The following is a 17618-nucleotide window of genomic DNA, read 5'->3' as shown; positions in this document are numbered from 1 at the left end:
ATGGGTCTCGTGCACAGTGCACAGGACCTACTGGCAAGTCTGTATCCCACGTTCATGTGCTTCTCAATTAAAAAAAAAAAAGAGGAGAAAACACAGACGCACAAACCTCAATATCCAAACGAATACTAAATAAAATCTAAATCTAAAAATGATAAAGTTTTGATACAAATTTGAGCCAAGAGTTATAACTCCTGCTAAAAAAAATAACATGGCTACATATCTTGAAAATTTAACTATTAAATGGACAAAATTTAGCTACAAAATTAGTTGTAACTTTAGACTACAAACTTACTTAATATCTTTTTATTGGAGGTAAATTTTGACAAATCCACCATTAGATTACTTCTTCTTCTTATATCCTCCATGCTTGCAAAATTTCAAGAAAATTAAAAATCAATAGCTATGTCATCAATAAATTTTTTAAATTGCAAGTTTTTGTAATTTAAAATTATGCAAAAAATATAAACTTAAAGTTCATATAGTAAATAATATCCGATTAACACAAAATTTAATATGTGTATTAAAAGCGTAGAGAACATGCAATTCAACGGTTAGATTTTTAAAATATGTTGTAATATTTATTTTATTGAGTGAATTTGTAACATTAAGTTACAACCAATTTTGTAACTAAATTTTGTCCAATTTCTTTGGAAATTTAGACCCTAGTTGATAGAATTAACAGATTTTAAACCCAAATTATTAATTAGATTTATTTTGAATAAATCTTGTTAAGACAAACAAATATCAATATTATGTTAATATCATGCACAGTGAAAAAGTAAATAAGATAAGATAAGATATGATGACCCAGGAAAATTAATGAAAAAACTAGTTTCACAGTAAAAAATCTGGAGGGAAAACCTTCCTGAAAAGCAATCCACTATAGTAAAGAGAAGTTTCAAATCTAGTATAAAACTTTTGTCCCTAGACTCTACAATCCCTGTAGATGAACTTACGGTAAAAACCTTCTACTGCTTCAGAATCTCTGAACTCTTCAATATATGAACGCCACCCTTTTACACGAATCCTAGTACGTGACTAACCAAAGATGCACGAATCCAAGTACATGACTCATTCATCAACTTGAGAAAGAAGAATGTTGGCTACAAAGTTCTTCACTTCATCAACAATAAAGATCAAGAAGCACTTCGTTACAAAACCTTAAGGCGCAAAGACGCAGTAGCTTCTTTCAGAGAGAATAAGGTATCGGTCACCTTTTGCATATGTTCTTCTTGTATTCTCTTATGTAACAGCCTTTAAAATAAGTCTTATATATGTCTAGGGTTGTGAGAAAAGAAACCCTACACAAATACATAAGCATAGGCCGAAAATCAAATCTAAAAATTCTGATTTCGTAATTCTCGATAGATAGTATTTGTCAAGCAGCTATCGAGACCTCGATAGATAGCTATCTGTCAAGCAGCTGTTAAGTTTCAATGAATCAGCACTTCTTCACTTGTTTCTTGGACAGATTTGCATGGCTTCAATACTAGACTTAAACTCTTATTCTTTGAAATATTAAACACATCCTAGATCTACCCAAATACAAGTAAAATGCGTTTTGTCAAAGGATTAGCCAATTATATAAAATATGTCCTTAACAATCTCCTCCTTTAGTAATTCGTGACAAAACCACAACAAACAAATGAACATATGAGAGAAGTCATAAATCACTCAACTCATATTCACTTGTTGAATACAATAAAATCTATCTTAACACAAATTCTTGATAAACTTTGCAAGAAGAGAGTTTATGGCAAGAAGACTTTGACAGCCTGTATTTCTGAAACACTTTAAACAAAACTCATCAAGGCATCTTAATGTGAAATAGAAATAAAAAATTGCATACAAGTAATAAGAAACATGTGTATAAAGAGAGAAAAAAAAAACAACACATATAGAGGTAGGTGAAGAAAACAAACATCATATATATTTATATATATATCAAAGATAAGCACAATGTATGTAAGCATGGTCACAAGACCAGTATACAAGAAGAAGGAAGTAAGCACTCCCTCTAAGTTCCTAACAAGATGAAACACATCTCCCCCTTATAGAGGCATGTATTTCTCCCCCTAACATGTAGAATTTTAAAAAGAAACCACATTTTCTCCACAATTTCTTCCCATTTTTGTCATGATTGACAAATGGTACAAAAAGTTAGAAAACTTCACCCTTAAAATATAAAGATGACCAAGGGAGTACATAGAATCCATATAAATGCATGAATCTGATGAAACAAAATGCTATGGATGACAAGATAAAAGAAAGATGCAAAACATGTGAAAAACAATGCATGCAAGAGGATCATGGATCGAGCAACTGTTGAGCAGCTATCGAGCAGAAGCCAACCTTGATGGATTGAACAGCTATCGAGAATTTATCGAGCATCTAGAAACTTCCTCGATGGATCGAAAAGCTATCAAGAATGCAATAAAAAGAAGCTGAAGAGCTCGATAGATAGCATAGCTGTTGAAAGGTATCAAGAAACTGTCAATATTGCTTAAAAGTAGTTTTTCAAAGAAGAGAAAAAACATAAACATGAATGCAATTAATCATGCTACTCAACCAAAGATCCAAACAACATTATAAGCTCTTAAAAACATCTCTGAACAAGAAAAATGTCAAGCTTTTAGATTCAAAACACACACACACTAAACGGGTCTAACCAATTTTATATTTCAAAAACAAGTCAAGATAGTTTAGTAAGCATACATTAACACATGTATCTCTTGTGATGGTTAAATCACATTGCACCTGTACATGTATCAAGAGTAGCAAAGAATATTGCGTGTTGTGTGTGAAAAATATCGCAAGATTGCATAAGTGTCAACTTGTTATGACAATTTGAGATATGAGAAAATCACTTTAACTCATACACAATCATAACTGTTTGATGGGGACTATCACTTTCAAGGTACATCCTATAACTCCCATATCTCCTAGAAAACACGTTTGCAATCATATATATAAAGCATTTTTATTTTTTTTTGCTTTTATTTCTTTGCATATTTTTCTTTTGAGCAAACCATGCATGGGCATATAAAAGAAAGAAAAGAAATACCCAATTATGTTAAGTTTTTAACATTGCACTTTTGCTATGTCGAAGCATACAAATGTCATTTCATGATTGGCGAGTAACAATGGTGAGATTGTTATTTATGCCTTTCTCTTAGGATTTTTTAGTCTTTCCCGTCAAAAAGAATGATACGAGTGTTAAATACAAAAGATTACTTAATCTTACTCATCACAAACACGAGCCACAAAACTCACTTGCTTAGTTATGCATAGAGATGCTCATCTAAGCTACAAGAAATACAAAATTTAGAAAATTTTGTTTCAATGGTCATCCAAGATACACAAGTACCAATATACACAAAACACACACTATTTTTGTATTTTTCTAATTTTTCCTTTTTTTTATTTTGAAAACAAAAAAATAAATAAAAACTAAACAACCAAACAAAAACAAAAAAACAACATGAAAGCATGAATGAAAGATGCATATGCATGAAGGCATAATAGAAAAATGCAGATGCATGAAAGCATGATTTCAAAAGCAGATAAGAAATCAAGCAAAGAGAGTCCTACTTAAGATAGAAAGAATTAAAGTAGAGAACAAACAAAAAAGACAATTAAGTCTTAGACTCCTTTCTCACCCACACAGCATGAATCTTTGGCCGTGAAGATGAAAAGGCACTTGTCCTAGTATGTCTACTAAAAGACACAAAAGAATTAAAATTCTCCTGAAATTGAGTTAAAAAGATCAAATCTTTTAATAACTCTCCAAACAAAGGTATAGGTCCTTGAGAGGAAACTTGTAACCATTTGAACACTTGCTTTTGAGGATACAGCTTAAAGCAATTAGGACGAATGTGTCCAAAAACACCACAATGGTGACAAACATGAGGTCTAACAAATGATTTAGAATTAGCCAAAGCAGTTTTGGATTTCATACCTTTATCACATTTCTCATATTGGGGCATAAAGACAGTCTTTTGATCCAGAAGCCGTGGAAGAGGAAGGGCCGAAGGAAACAGCATATCCTAAGCCAGTCTTATCAGAACTAGACTTTTGAGCACTCAATACCTCATCAAGCTTTGCACTAGAAATCCTCTCTATTTGAGTTCTAGCTTGACTAAGTTCAACCTCAAGATTCTTGACCTTCTCTTCTAATGAGGTGTTCTCCACAATAAGAGTCTCAACCAACCTTGTAGTCTCATCTAATTTGACTAATAGAGTAGCTTTTTTTAGTTTTTGCCTCATTAAGCTCTTTTCTACAACAATGAGAAATCTTTTCAGATTTTATGAATTCAGTGCATAGCTTATCATAGGCTTCCTGAAGGGTCATCTTCTTAGGTACTTTATCATCAAAAGAATCCTCACTGTCACTATCACTCTTCACAATCACCTTATCGATTGTGGCAGCAAAAGCTATAAAGTGACCACATTCATTCATATACTCATCAGAAGAGTCATCCTCAGTATCACTCCAGGTAGTAACAAACCCTTTATCTTTTGAATTCTTGGTCTTTTCCTTCATAAGATAGTTTGGGCACTCTATCCTCATATGACCAAAACCTTTGCACTCATGGCACTAGATGAAGGGTTTCTCATTCTTGCCCTTCCTTGAGGATTTAGATTTCCTAGGAGGTTTGCCCTTATCCTTTTTCCTATATTGAAGAAGTTTGATAATCTCATCAGCTATGAAAGTTAAATCCTCATCCTCATCATTATCACCATCTTCATTTTTACTTTCATCTTCATCTTCAGAGTCATCAATCTCTTCCTCTATACCCATCAGAGCCAAGTTTCTACTCTTTCCACCTTTTCCCATTAAACCTAATCTCATTTCATAGGTTTGAAGGTTCCCTACAAGCTCAGTCAAAGGAATTTGATCAATGTCCTTCACTTCTTCAATGGCAGTGATCTTGGTATGAAATATTTCAGGTAAGGATCTAAGGATTTTCCTAACAATTTTGGATTCTACTATAGATTCTCCAAGGTTGAAGGTAGAATTTACAATATCCTTAAGTTTAGCATAGAACTCATCAAATGTCTCATCCTCCTCCATCCTTATTTCTTCAAAACTACTAGTGAGTTTTTGAAACTTCACAGTCTTTACTGCCTTAGTACCTTCATAGGTGGTCTCAAGAATGGTCCATACTTCCTTGGCAACTTCCGTGGATAATATTTTCTTGAAATCCTCATTGGTCACCCTACAAAACAAAGCATTTAAGGCCCTACTGTTGAAATTTTCTGCTTTGATTGTTATCTCATCACAATCCACCGACACTTCCTTTGGCTTAATCCAGCCAACTTCAATAGCTTGCCATAGCTATTCACCTAGAGCCTGAAAAAAAAAAAAAAAAAAAAAAACTTTCATATGAACTTTCCAATACGCATAATAGTGCCATCAAATAAAGGAGGAATTAAAAGAGATTGTCCACGATCCATGACAACGAGGGTTAAGGATCACACTCAGGAAATTAATCTAATCAGAGTGTACCCGCTTTGATACCACTTATTGGAAATTTAGACCCCAATTGATAGAATTAACAAGTTTTAAACCCAAGTTGTTAATTAGATTTATTTTGAATAAACCTTGTTAAGACAAACAAACATCAATATCATGCACAGCAGAAAAGTAATTAAGATAAGATATGATGACACAAGAAAACCAATGAAACAAACTAGTTTCACAGTAAAAAACCTAGGGGGAAAACATTCTCAAAAAGCAATCCACTATAGTAAAGAGAAGTTTTAGATCTAGTACAAAACTTTTGTCCCTAGACTCTACAATCCCCGTAAATGAACTTACAGTAGAAACTTTCTACTGCTTCAGAACCTCTGAACTCTTTAATATATGAACGTCACCTTTTTGCATGGATCCCAGTACGTGACTAACCAAAGATGCACAAATCCTAGTACGTGACTCACTCACCAACTTGAAGAAGAAGAATTTTGGCTGCAAAGTTCTTCACTTTATCAATAATGAAGATCAAGAAGCACTTGATTACAAAACCCTAAGGCGTAAAGATGCAGTAGCTTTTTTCAGAGAGAATAAGGCATCAGTCACCTTTTGCATATGTTCTCCTTGTATTATCTTATGTGACGGCCTTTAAAATAAGCCTTGTATATGTCTAGGGTTGTGAGAAAAGAAACCTTACACAAATACATAAGCATGGGCTGAAAATCAAATCTGAAAATTCTAATTTCGTAATTCTCGATAGATAATATCTGTCAAGCAGCTATCGAGACCTCGATAGATAGCTATCTGTCAAGTAGCTGTTGAGTTTTAATGAATTAGCACTTCTTCACTTGTTTCTTGGACAGATTTGCATAGCTTCAATACTTGACTTGAACTTTTGTTCTTTGAAGTATTAAACACATCTTAGATCTAGCCAAATACAAGTAAAATGCGTTTTGTCAAAACATTAGTCAATTACATAAAATATGTCCTTAAAAAATTTTATTAAGTAAGTTTGTAGCATTTTCTTAACATATATGTCAAATTTTGTGTCATATTCGGATATTATTTACTTTTCGATCTATAAACTTATTTTTTATGCATAATTTTATATTACAAAAACTTAAAATTTAAACATTTATTGATGACATTGTTATTAATCTTTAATTATTTTGGAAATTTTGCAAGTGTGGAGAACATTAAAAAAAATATTATCCAATGGTGGATTTGTCAAAATTCACATCCAATAAGAAGATAATGAGTAAAATTGCAGTCATTGGCCACAACTAAATTTGTAGCCAAATTTTGTCCATCTAAAAATACCTTCTCTCTATTTCCTTTAAAATGAAAACATCTTTTAAAATGAAAACATCTTGTTGTGAAGACCATAGTCTATCTACTAATCCTATAGAAGATGGATTTTTTTTTTTTTCCCTGATGGTTAGAATGGAGGAGAAATTTGAACTATGATAAAAACATCATGAAATGTTAGTTGATCTACAAAACTCTTAGCTACAAAAAAAGAAATTACCCTGCCTGTCACCATTAACTGTCACCAATAACTATCACCATTATTTCTTTTTTCTTTCTTTTTTTCTTTTTTTGAGATGAGACTTTTTTTTTTAATATAAGATAGAAATTTTACTCTAACCTAATCTAAGGATATATGTGTGTAAAATTATCTCCTAAAGACTTGAACTCCGGCCTTTACCCCCCACATTCCACAAGCATTTATACTTGTACGAAAACAATTTAATCACTCTAATAGCGAAAGTAAGTCTAGAGAAAGCCATCAATACGAGCCAATCAGCACTAACAAAATCATTTAAAAAAATTAACCTAACCAACAAAATCCAAACTATTCTTCCAAAAATTATTTCCATTTTACAAGCAGTTCTTCTTGTCCCGGTAGAATTACCCAAGACAATTCAATTCTCACTCATGCGATGCTTCACTCCATGAAAATTAATAATGGAAAAAGGGAATTTGTGGCTATAAAAGATCACATAGAACATGCCTTAAAAAAAAAAAAAAAAAAAAAAAAAGGAGAATCATGGGGTGTGGCTCGCATCAAGTGCATTAGATGCAACACAATACAAACACATATTCAAAATTAGCCATGTGTTTACATTGTGTCTTGTCTATTACAATGGAGAACTTGACAGAAGCTTTGCCCAATTTATTGCTATAAAATCTAACATGGTAGATTAAAAGCTTTGACTCTTCATAATATCAAAGAGCAAGTTAAACACAAATTTAGTGACATTAAATTATTACAAGTAGTATTAGAATTTCTTTACTCGCACTTTGAGTAAGATTTTTTTTTGATCGCACTCCAAGTAAGATTGACCACCATGCAGATTCGGAATCTAATTAATAAGAATTGGATCTTGATATCTTTAATGGATGGAAAGCTAAAATCCTTTGTCAAGCAGCTAAAAAAAACCCATAAAGTCAGTGGCCTTAGCATTTCCCTCATATTTGATGTCCTCATTCCTATATAAACTTTTTGTGATGCTTTTAACACCATGTTCCGTAGATTTTGGTGGGTTTTAAACAATAACATGCTAGATGTTCTGGCCCCTTTGCCTAGGACAATGTAAAACAAAGTTTCTCTTCAAACTTCTCGTATATCTCTATATTGATTGTGAATTTTAAAAATCTAACTATTGAATTACATGTTTTTATCATATCATTCATACTTGCAAATTTCAAGAAAATCAAAGATAAATTACTATGCCATCAAAAAATGTTAAAATTTCAAGTTTTTGTGATCTAAAATTGTGAATAAAAAATAAGTTTATTAATCGAATAGTAAATAACATCCAATTTGAACGAAATTTGATATGCATGTTAAAAATATAAAATTCAACGGTTAGATTTTCAAAATTCATACCAATATATATATATATATGAGAAAATTAAAGACTTTATTTCCAAACTAGTTTGGAGAGAAATTTTATTTGACAAAGTAAGGGGGTTAGGCCACATCCTAACGGCTTGAAGAATGGGACTAATCAAAGTTACCAACAATGACAAATCGCTATCAGTTGGATAAGGCAGGAATAAGGGAGATCATCCTACTAGTATCATCACATTATTAGATCCCTCGCCTAGAATGAAGTATCGATCGTAAAAGATAGCAGTCATCTTCACATTTATTGTGCCCCAACCTCTCATCACATTTAATGTGATGTGGTATATTCCCCCGCCTTCTAAAGTAGGTTAGAACATTGAGCCACCAATTATCACTATTGTTACCTAACTGGGATGACAAACATCAAATCAATTAGAGAAAGCCGAGCTTTGAAATCCAATGGAGGGAAGAGAGAGAGATTGCTCTAACCAGGGAAAACAAAGTTTAGGTGCAAGTAGTTCATGCAATGTACAAAAAGAGGCAAATCACCCTTAATGCAAAACCAATAGAGAATGCATAGCAGGCCCAACATGGAATGATAAAAAACAATTTTATGAATGGATGGCAACCTTTGCCTTATACGACATTTTATTACGATCCTCTGTTGCCAATCAAATAGTGGCTTCAAAGCCTTAAAAATTTAGGCTCCTCAATCCTCACATTAAATTGACATTGAAATATGTTAAGTTGTGATTTTTCCATGTTAGTTTTGTTGGCTTTATTCTGTGTCAATTTCTTTGTAATTCTTTTTATCATTTACTTGCATTTTGTAGGATTTATTGTCTATGGATTTAGTCTCAAGTTGGTGAAGTTTTACTCAAAACAAAGAATTTTGCAACTAGCTCATGAGTAGGTTGTGACTACAGCACCCATGAAAGATAATGTAAGTAGCACATGTTAGAAGTTCAAAAGTCTATTGGGCAAGTTATCTCATGAGTAGGCCAACCCATGAGAGAGCTGCAAGACACTCTGCCAGCTTGTTTTTATGTGGAGTTTTCTCTCCTTCACCTACACTATATATACCCTCATTATCCACGAAATTGTAAGAAGAGTTTCTAAAAGAAAACCCTAGAAACACCATTTGAGAGATAGTAATTGTGAGCCTTAAGAGGAGATTTCATCCAAACACAACTCACACGCAATCTAAGTATTGAGAGTGTTTTGAACCTTGGGAAACATTGGAGCTTAGCCACATATTCAGCCGATAAAGCGTGGTGGTGCAATCAGACATATAGCGGGATTCGAAAAGCTAATGAAGACAAGACTTCGTCAAGTCCATTGGTAGTAAGAGCTTTGAAGGTTCAAGTATTTTGGGTAGCTTAGGCTTGGAGGGTCTTTGTGTATTCATGTACTCCAATTGATTTACTAATGGTTCATTTTGGCTTGTCAAACCACTATGAGGTTTTTTTGCCAGGTTCTTTAGTTTTTCTTTTCGATAACATATCCGATATTATCTTGAGTTTGCATCCTCTTCTCCCTACTTCCCTTGGTTAGTTGCTTTGGTTAATTATGATTGTTCATGCTTTAATTGATAGTCTCAGTTGATTAATTTGCTAATTACATATATTCCACTTTCTATATATATAACAAAAAAAGGTTCATTCGTACAGATTGTAATATTTAGATCCTTAAAATATTGTGTGGATATCCACTTGTTTAAAGAAGTGCATAAGGTAATATACCTTTTGTTTTAGTTTTTTTTTTTTTTTTTTAATCTTATCATGTTATTCATTTTATTTTACAACAGGAGACTCCAATCAATTCTAAAAGGAAGTTGTGCACCTTTAGTTCTCTAACATCAAAGGCTATTTATGTGATACTTTCCACTTAATATAAGTTTCTCATGAGAATTATTATTATTTTTATTCCATAAGAATTAATAATCTGATTATCTAATATATTTGTTATCACATTATTTTATACCTAGAAATTTTAGTGTTTATTTAATGGATTAAAAATTATATTGGTTTGATGCTAGACATATTATATACGTCTGTTTTATGTCCTCTTTCATGCGGATTAATAAAATTTATGTTCAAGATTTAGAACGAATATTGTATTGCTTAATTAGATTTTACATTATGTAAATGAGAGATATTATGTCTACAACATTTTTACAACAAATCACAGGTGGTTAGTTGTTATTGGTTCAAATTTCAAACTAACGTTAAGATTACTTTTTTGCCCCAACAATAACTAGTAACAACTTACCACTTAGGATTTGTTGTAAAAATGTTGTAGAAATGCTGTAGACATATCATTTCTCTATGTAAATACTTGTTCATTTAATGCTACCATTATATCTTTGTTCTAAATTATGTCTAATCTTACAAAACTTGAATTCATCGCCCTAGATATCTCAGGCAATAATTATTTATCTTAGATACTTAATTTTGAGATCAATCTTGATGCAATGAACCTTGAAGATGCTGGAAAGAATGGTAAACCAAGCATCATATCAAAATCAAGTAAAAATAATGATTTTTATTCTCCATCATCACCATGAAGAATTAAAATATGAGTACCTAATTATAGTGAAGGATCCCCTAATTTTATGGAATAATTTAAGGTTACAAATGGAAAGCCCTGATAGGAAAAACCCTACAAATAATTTGCAGCTTACGACCAAACCAGAGAATCCACTAAGTAAATGGAGACATCACAATACAAGAATATCCTCAATCCTAATATTGCTACCTGTGGTAGAAACTTACTTAAATGATCGCACACAACTCCAACTCGACCAGACTTTCATACTTTAATTTCTTCAATACACAAATACCCAATTTGTGTCTAAACCTACAACAACTTTTATTGAGTAGGTTCTTGACACAGAAACTTCACTTGAAACAGTCTTTGGTCTTCAATTCGCTACTAAAGGCTTCACTTGGTACAAACCCTTGGCACACAAATGTCCCAGCAACATCTCCCTATATAAGTGAATCATGATTAGCTTAAGGCGAGTGGGGAGACAGGCTAGAAATCATTTATGCCCTTGCAGGCGCATATCTTGCCCTCGCTGCTATCTATTGGATGGGAGGACCCCGATCTATCCGTTGGTCAAACATGGAAGTTTTCTTTAAATCCAAGCACATAGACAAGACTTGTGTGCAAAACACCTTTGCCTTTTCAAATTTTAAACATAAGATCAGTGTCAAGACCAATTGAATCTCATTTGATTAAATGTTGGGCACTTATATTATGAATTTTATTAAGTAGCTCAGAAAACTAGCAATAACTTAAAGGTATAATTAGTTGTCCGTATGCTTGGATGAAGGGAGATTGAGGGAGAAGAGAGAAGAATAGAGGAAAAGATGCTCGGATGTTTTCCTTTTTATTCAAAACATACCCTATATATAGTGTCATCTAAAATAAAATTTTATGCACTGTAGCCACCACGTTCACGATGTGCCAGTAATAAAATTACTTAGCTAGTTTATATGCTGCATATTGACAAATTTAATAGTAACTGGGAATGCAGTTAATCCCTAACCACTGAAACCACCATTAGTTGATGTCTTCCGTGAGTGTGTCTTACTTGATACTATGAGGCTGTTTGGCCAAGGTTTTTTCATCACTCAATTTCCATTACTCATCACTCATCACTCAATTTTTCACATCCGTTTGGTATCATCACCCAATTTCCATCACTCAATATTTTTCACACTATTTGTGGGTCCATACCTGTCAGCCGGTGCAGTTTTTTTTTTGTACCCAAACTCACCGAAGCTAGCTAAAAAAAAAAAAACCCAAAACTGAAGACCGAACAAGTGAAAAAAAAAAAAAAAAAAAAAAAGTCAAAAGGTGGTCAAAAGTTGCTACTGTGGGTCCCTCCATGTGTGTTTATTTACGAAAATACCATTGAGTTATGGAAACTGAAAACAGTCTTTGGTTGTTTTCAATTTCCATAACTCATAACTCAAAAATCAGAGAATTGAGTAATGAAAACAGAGTTATCGTTTGCCAAACAACTTTTTTGCTATGGGTCCCACCATTTTTGAGTTATGAGTTATAAAAACTGAGAATTAAGTTATGAAAATTTGCAATCCAAACAGCCCCTATATATCTAAGAGAGAGGAAAATAATAATGGTTATTTAGAATGAATTCAATCCTCTCACCACAAATCTTATTTATAAATAAAATATGACTATTTGATGAGGGGTACACCTATTATGTTGATCAACCCTCATTTCCATCACTGCTTACACATATTAATACCTGCAAGTATGAATCTAACATTTCTGTTTATGTGAAAAGCTGAGAAAAGAATGTCAGTTTGTCCTAAATTTGTGAAATTGTTTTGTGTTGTAGGACTGTAAGACCCAATATATAGAAGGATACATATATCCACCAGGACCTAGAGAACTAGACTAAAGTTTTCAAGTTGTAACGAAGAGGATCTGACACACACACACACTTAGAGAATCAGTGGAACATAGTTGCTAAAAGATGATTGATGGTGGGTCAGTAAGAGAAGTGTGAAAAACGCGAACAAGCCCGATTGATAAACATACATGCATGGGGCCTGTAAAATTAAGAGCAGAAGCATGTGATTGTGGAGAGCGCTCTGGGGATGACGAGACTCTCCATCTCATCCACATAGAACTTCGCTAGAGTGGGCAAAGAATAAGTGACTCGTATGAGCAAGAGAAACTCAAATAAGATAACTTTATGTGAAAGGTTAAACTTTTTACACAAACTGTTTTACACAGTTTAACACATACCTCCAAAAACAAATTAAATCATTTATATAATAGACGAAAACCCTCAAATGCAAAATCTGAGATTATTAACATCGTCATCACCAAGAATAAGTACTTATCATCATCGTTGTCACCACCACCATCATTATTGAGATTATCATTAGGGGTGTCCAACCAAACTTGCCATCCAACCCACCCAACCAATCCAATTTGAGAACGACCCAATGCCAATGACAATCAGCAGCAAGTCTCCACCCCTACAACTCAAGATCGATGGGTCGGTTGGTGGGTTTGAGCATGAAAAACTTATTTTCAACTGACCCAACCATATATACACTGGAAAGTAGCCATTTTCCACCAATAGGAGTGTTTTGCCGGTCAATTTTGTCCGATTAGTCAAAATCCAATGAGATCTTGCCAAATCTGACAGATTTCATCAAAATTCGGCTTAGTTTCACACATTCCGACTCCAATCGAGGACCTACCTGTACCTGAGGAGATCTAACCACCCGAACTAACTCCTTTTACCGGTCAACGGCTAGTCCAGATATGGGAGACTCAAAGTGATCGGGTCGATTCTAGATTGAGCACAAACCCGACCCGAACCAACCCGTAAACAATCCTTGATTATCATCACAAATCTACCATGAGAAAGGAGTCACTTTTGTAGCTAGTGATGACTTGCCTATCAACTTAGTCATGAACATGTATGATAAATAATATTTATAGTTTATACAATAAGTTTAATACAAACTCAGTGATAAATTCATGATTACATATAATATATAGTGTGTAATTTAGGTTTTCCAAATAAATTCAAACATGTGGTTGCATGAAACCAATAAAGCATATATGGTGTTTTTTTTTAAGAACAATTAAACTCAATACAACTATATGTTCGGACAGTAACATTGGATAGCAAATTCATCTTGGCAAAATGCTAAGCCAAGGTCCCAACACCCCCCCAAAACAAAACCAAAAATAAAAACATATGCCGGGAATGAAAACCACCATTAGTTGATTGATGTCTTCCGTGAGGGTATCTCACTTGACTAATTGTTGGAATGAAATTCCTTCCTCTTCAACACGTACACCTTCGTTAGTGTCCTAACAAACATTGACTATTTGAGCAATTGCGTCTGTTCAGTGTATGAGGGTTCACCTTGCTATTATGGTGATCAACCCCATTTCCATCACTGCTTACACATATATTAACACGTGCAACTAACACTTTAATTCCTGTGAATGCTGAGAAAAGAATGTGATAGTTTGTCCTAAAATTGTTCTGTGATGCTGCAATTATGCTCAATATTAGTTTTTTTTTTTTTTTTTTTTTTTTTTTTTGCTAAATAATATTTGTATATTTACAAGTTACAACCATACATTCGTATAGAAGAAAATATCCCCCAAGGCCCACCGTTTCCAAGTTGTATCGAAAAGGGGCACCAAAATATATAGAGAATCAGTTGAGGGGAAAATGGTTGTTAAAAGATGATTGATGGTGCATATGATCTTATCCACATTAAAGAACTGTTAGATTGAGCTGAGTTATAGCAAAGAAGACTACTTTCACCAAAGCATAGTGTCATAACTTTGAAATTTAAAAGTATATAAATAGCTTGATATGTATGGTTTAAATCTATTCACAAATTTCATCAATACAAATAAATAAAAATAAAAACTTGTACTGCGTATCTTGTTTCTCTCCTAAAACGAATTAGATCACATCTAGTGTCATGTGTCTATCCTAAAGGATATTTTATTATAATTAACTAATATAAATAAGTTGTGAAATTTAAAAAATAACCTAGATAGAGATAAGATGTTTTTTATATCAAGCACTATTGAGCAGCTTGAAGCTGAGATGTAGAGGATGCTGCAACCTGAATATGACAACAAATGCAAAAGGCTATGGTTTCATCTGCAACATGTGTCTATCCTAAAGGATATTTTATTATAATTAACTAATATAAATAAGTTGTGAAATTTAAAAAATAACCTAGATAGAGATAAGAAGTTTTTTATATCAAGCACTATTGAGCAGCTTGAAGCTGAGATGTAGAGGATGCTGCAACCTGAAAATGACAACAAATGCAAAAGGCTATGGTTTCATCTGCAAAATCTGCAATGGTTAGAGGAAAAGAATGAACTCAATGTAAAGGACGAAAAACCTCATATGCAAGTCACCACCACCACCAAAAATAAGTACCAATGGTAATTATCATCTGTCACCACCACCACCACCACCACCACTGAGATTATCATCACAAATCTAGCATGAGAAAAGGAGGCAGTTTTGTAGCCAGTGACGACTTGCCGATCAATTCAGTCAAGAATGTGTATGATAAATAATATGTATATGATAATTTTAATATAAACTCGGTTATAGATTCATGATTATATGTAATATAGTGCCTTAATTTTGCCGGCAAGTCATCCTTGGCTGCGTTACATAAACTCATTCCCACATGCAAGACTTTAGATGAAAAATACCATGACAACATAGGTCCAAATTATAGAGCAGCCTTACTCACCCATCAATGCATGAAGCTACAAAAGAATCAATCTTTTGTTCCCAAGAAAAAGACAGACACCCAACAATTAACCCAACCAATCAAATAGAACCCAAACTATCATATACTCAAAGAGGGAAACAGATAGGAAATTTCCCAAAAGAGAAAGGCAACATTCCCTAGTGAGATAAAGAAATCAAGCCCTCCCCCTTTATTTTTCACAAAAAAACAAGCATTGTCCCAAAGAGAGACTCTGTAGAAATAGTCAAATAGGTAGAGGGGAAGAAGCCTATTGAACTGAATACCCTCTTGGCAGGGAATGGACGAATTGGGTTTGAAGCAATCAGTGAACCTACAGTGGTAGTTTTATAAAGAAATTTACACACTATTGGCAATGGCACATGGGAATCCTAAGTATTAATGAGGTTTGAGTTTGCTCAGAAGAGATACGCCTTATACCGTCCAACTTCTGCACCTCATCTAATGGAAGTGAGAGAAAAAGAAAAAAAAAAAGATGAATAATTTGTAGGGTTGAGAGTGTTAGATGTGACACTGCATGGGTCCAAAAACCAAGAGATATTAAACCTATAGGTTCATACCTATCAACTTAGTTCTGTTCTAACTGGCTTTCTGAGATCACCCGCTTTCAGTAGTCATTTAAAACATGGCAATGGCAGAGCTTTCATTCAATTACTAGAATTAAATGTGTGTTTCATCAAAACGTACCATTTGGCTAAAGGAAGTTGAGTTAGGTGGGTGTAGTTACTACATTTGTGTGAGAATGTGTCGTTCAAAGGGAATTTCTATCATCTAACATTCTTACCTCTACTCAATCCTGAGGTTTGGTTAGGAAGAGACAGGAGTTCTTTTAAATAAGAACATTTTAGTTTATTGTACCTTAAAATCCAAATTAAAATTAACAGTGCGATTGTATTGATATCAATACAATACTTTTTTATTTTTTAAGAGTTAAAGTTTAAATATATAGCGTCTACTTTTAATGATTGACATTTATTATCAAACTAAGAAACCAATTAGTTTTTGGTGTAGGCAAAAAAAATAAAAACTCAAATCTCTTATTTAACAATAAAAAATTTTACCAATTGAGTTAACTGAAACCCGTTATATCAATACAATACAAACAACGCATTATCTTTATCCATTGACAATTATATTAAAGAGATTAAATTATGCAAAGATGTGGTGTAAAACTCATATTTTACACTCTAATCCCAACATGTCATATCATCTTATCACATATTTAAGAATAAACACAACCACGCCTAATCAATTCTAATACCCATATATAAATCCAACCAAATTGGAAGTTTATTAAGATGTTATTATGTATAGTAAGATGTATTGAATTTTAATTAAAATGCCGATATGACACTCTCATATTAAATGGTGTAAAACATAGGTTTTACATTCCATCTTTACCAAATTCGGACTCTATATTAAATCATATGACTTATTAACTGTTATATGATTGAATTTATCAAGTAACCAAAAGTATAGCATCTAAATAAGTAGATAACTAATTTTTTTTTTTTCATTTAAAAGATAACTATATAATATAGTTAAGTTTTACCTATAAAAAGAAAATTGCCTCCCTACCTTCCCACAAAGCTTTTTATTTAAATGCATTTTTTAACTTTAAAATGAAAAAAATAGGTATAGCATCTAAATAACTATATAGTGTACTTAGATTTTGTTATAAAAAGAAAATTGCCTCCATACTTTCCCACAATTTTTTTTAATTTAAATGAAGTTTTTAACATCAAAAATGAAAAATTAGTGATGCCAATTGTTCACCTTTTTCTTTTTTTTAAGTTGCACGTGATAATGGAAAACTTCATATTGTAAAGTTAAACCATAATACTATGGCAGGTGTAATTAAGCTCAATTTGGATGTCTCCTCATTGGACAATCCTAATGCTCTTTTGGTTGGGGAAATGGAGAAGGGGATAGAAAAAATTTCCCTCGTGTTTAGTTGGAAGTACTAGAAGAATGA

At 32.9% G+C, this 17618-nt stretch overlaps 1 long non-coding RNA gene across 1 annotated transcript; it reads right to left on the bottom strand.

The window, feature by feature from the left end:
* Positions 1-13028: 13028 nt before the first annotated feature.
* Positions 13029-16607, bottom strand: LOC126715181 (uncharacterized). Its single transcript, XR_007651818.1, has 2 exons — positions 15091-16607; positions 13029-14898 (listed from the first exon to the last, which is right to left on the bottom strand). It is a non-coding gene; the product is annotated as an uncharacterized LOC126715181 (long non-coding RNA).
* Positions 16608-17618: the final 1011 nt, after the last annotated feature.

Source organism: Quercus robur, chromosome 2 (assembly GCF_932294415.1).
Source record: "Quercus robur chromosome 2, dhQueRobu3.1, whole genome shotgun sequence".
In the NCBI taxonomy this organism is placed as follows: Eukaryota; Viridiplantae; Streptophyta; class Magnoliopsida; order Fagales; family Fagaceae; genus Quercus; species Quercus robur.
This window is presented reverse-complemented; position numbering and strand designations above follow the sequence as displayed.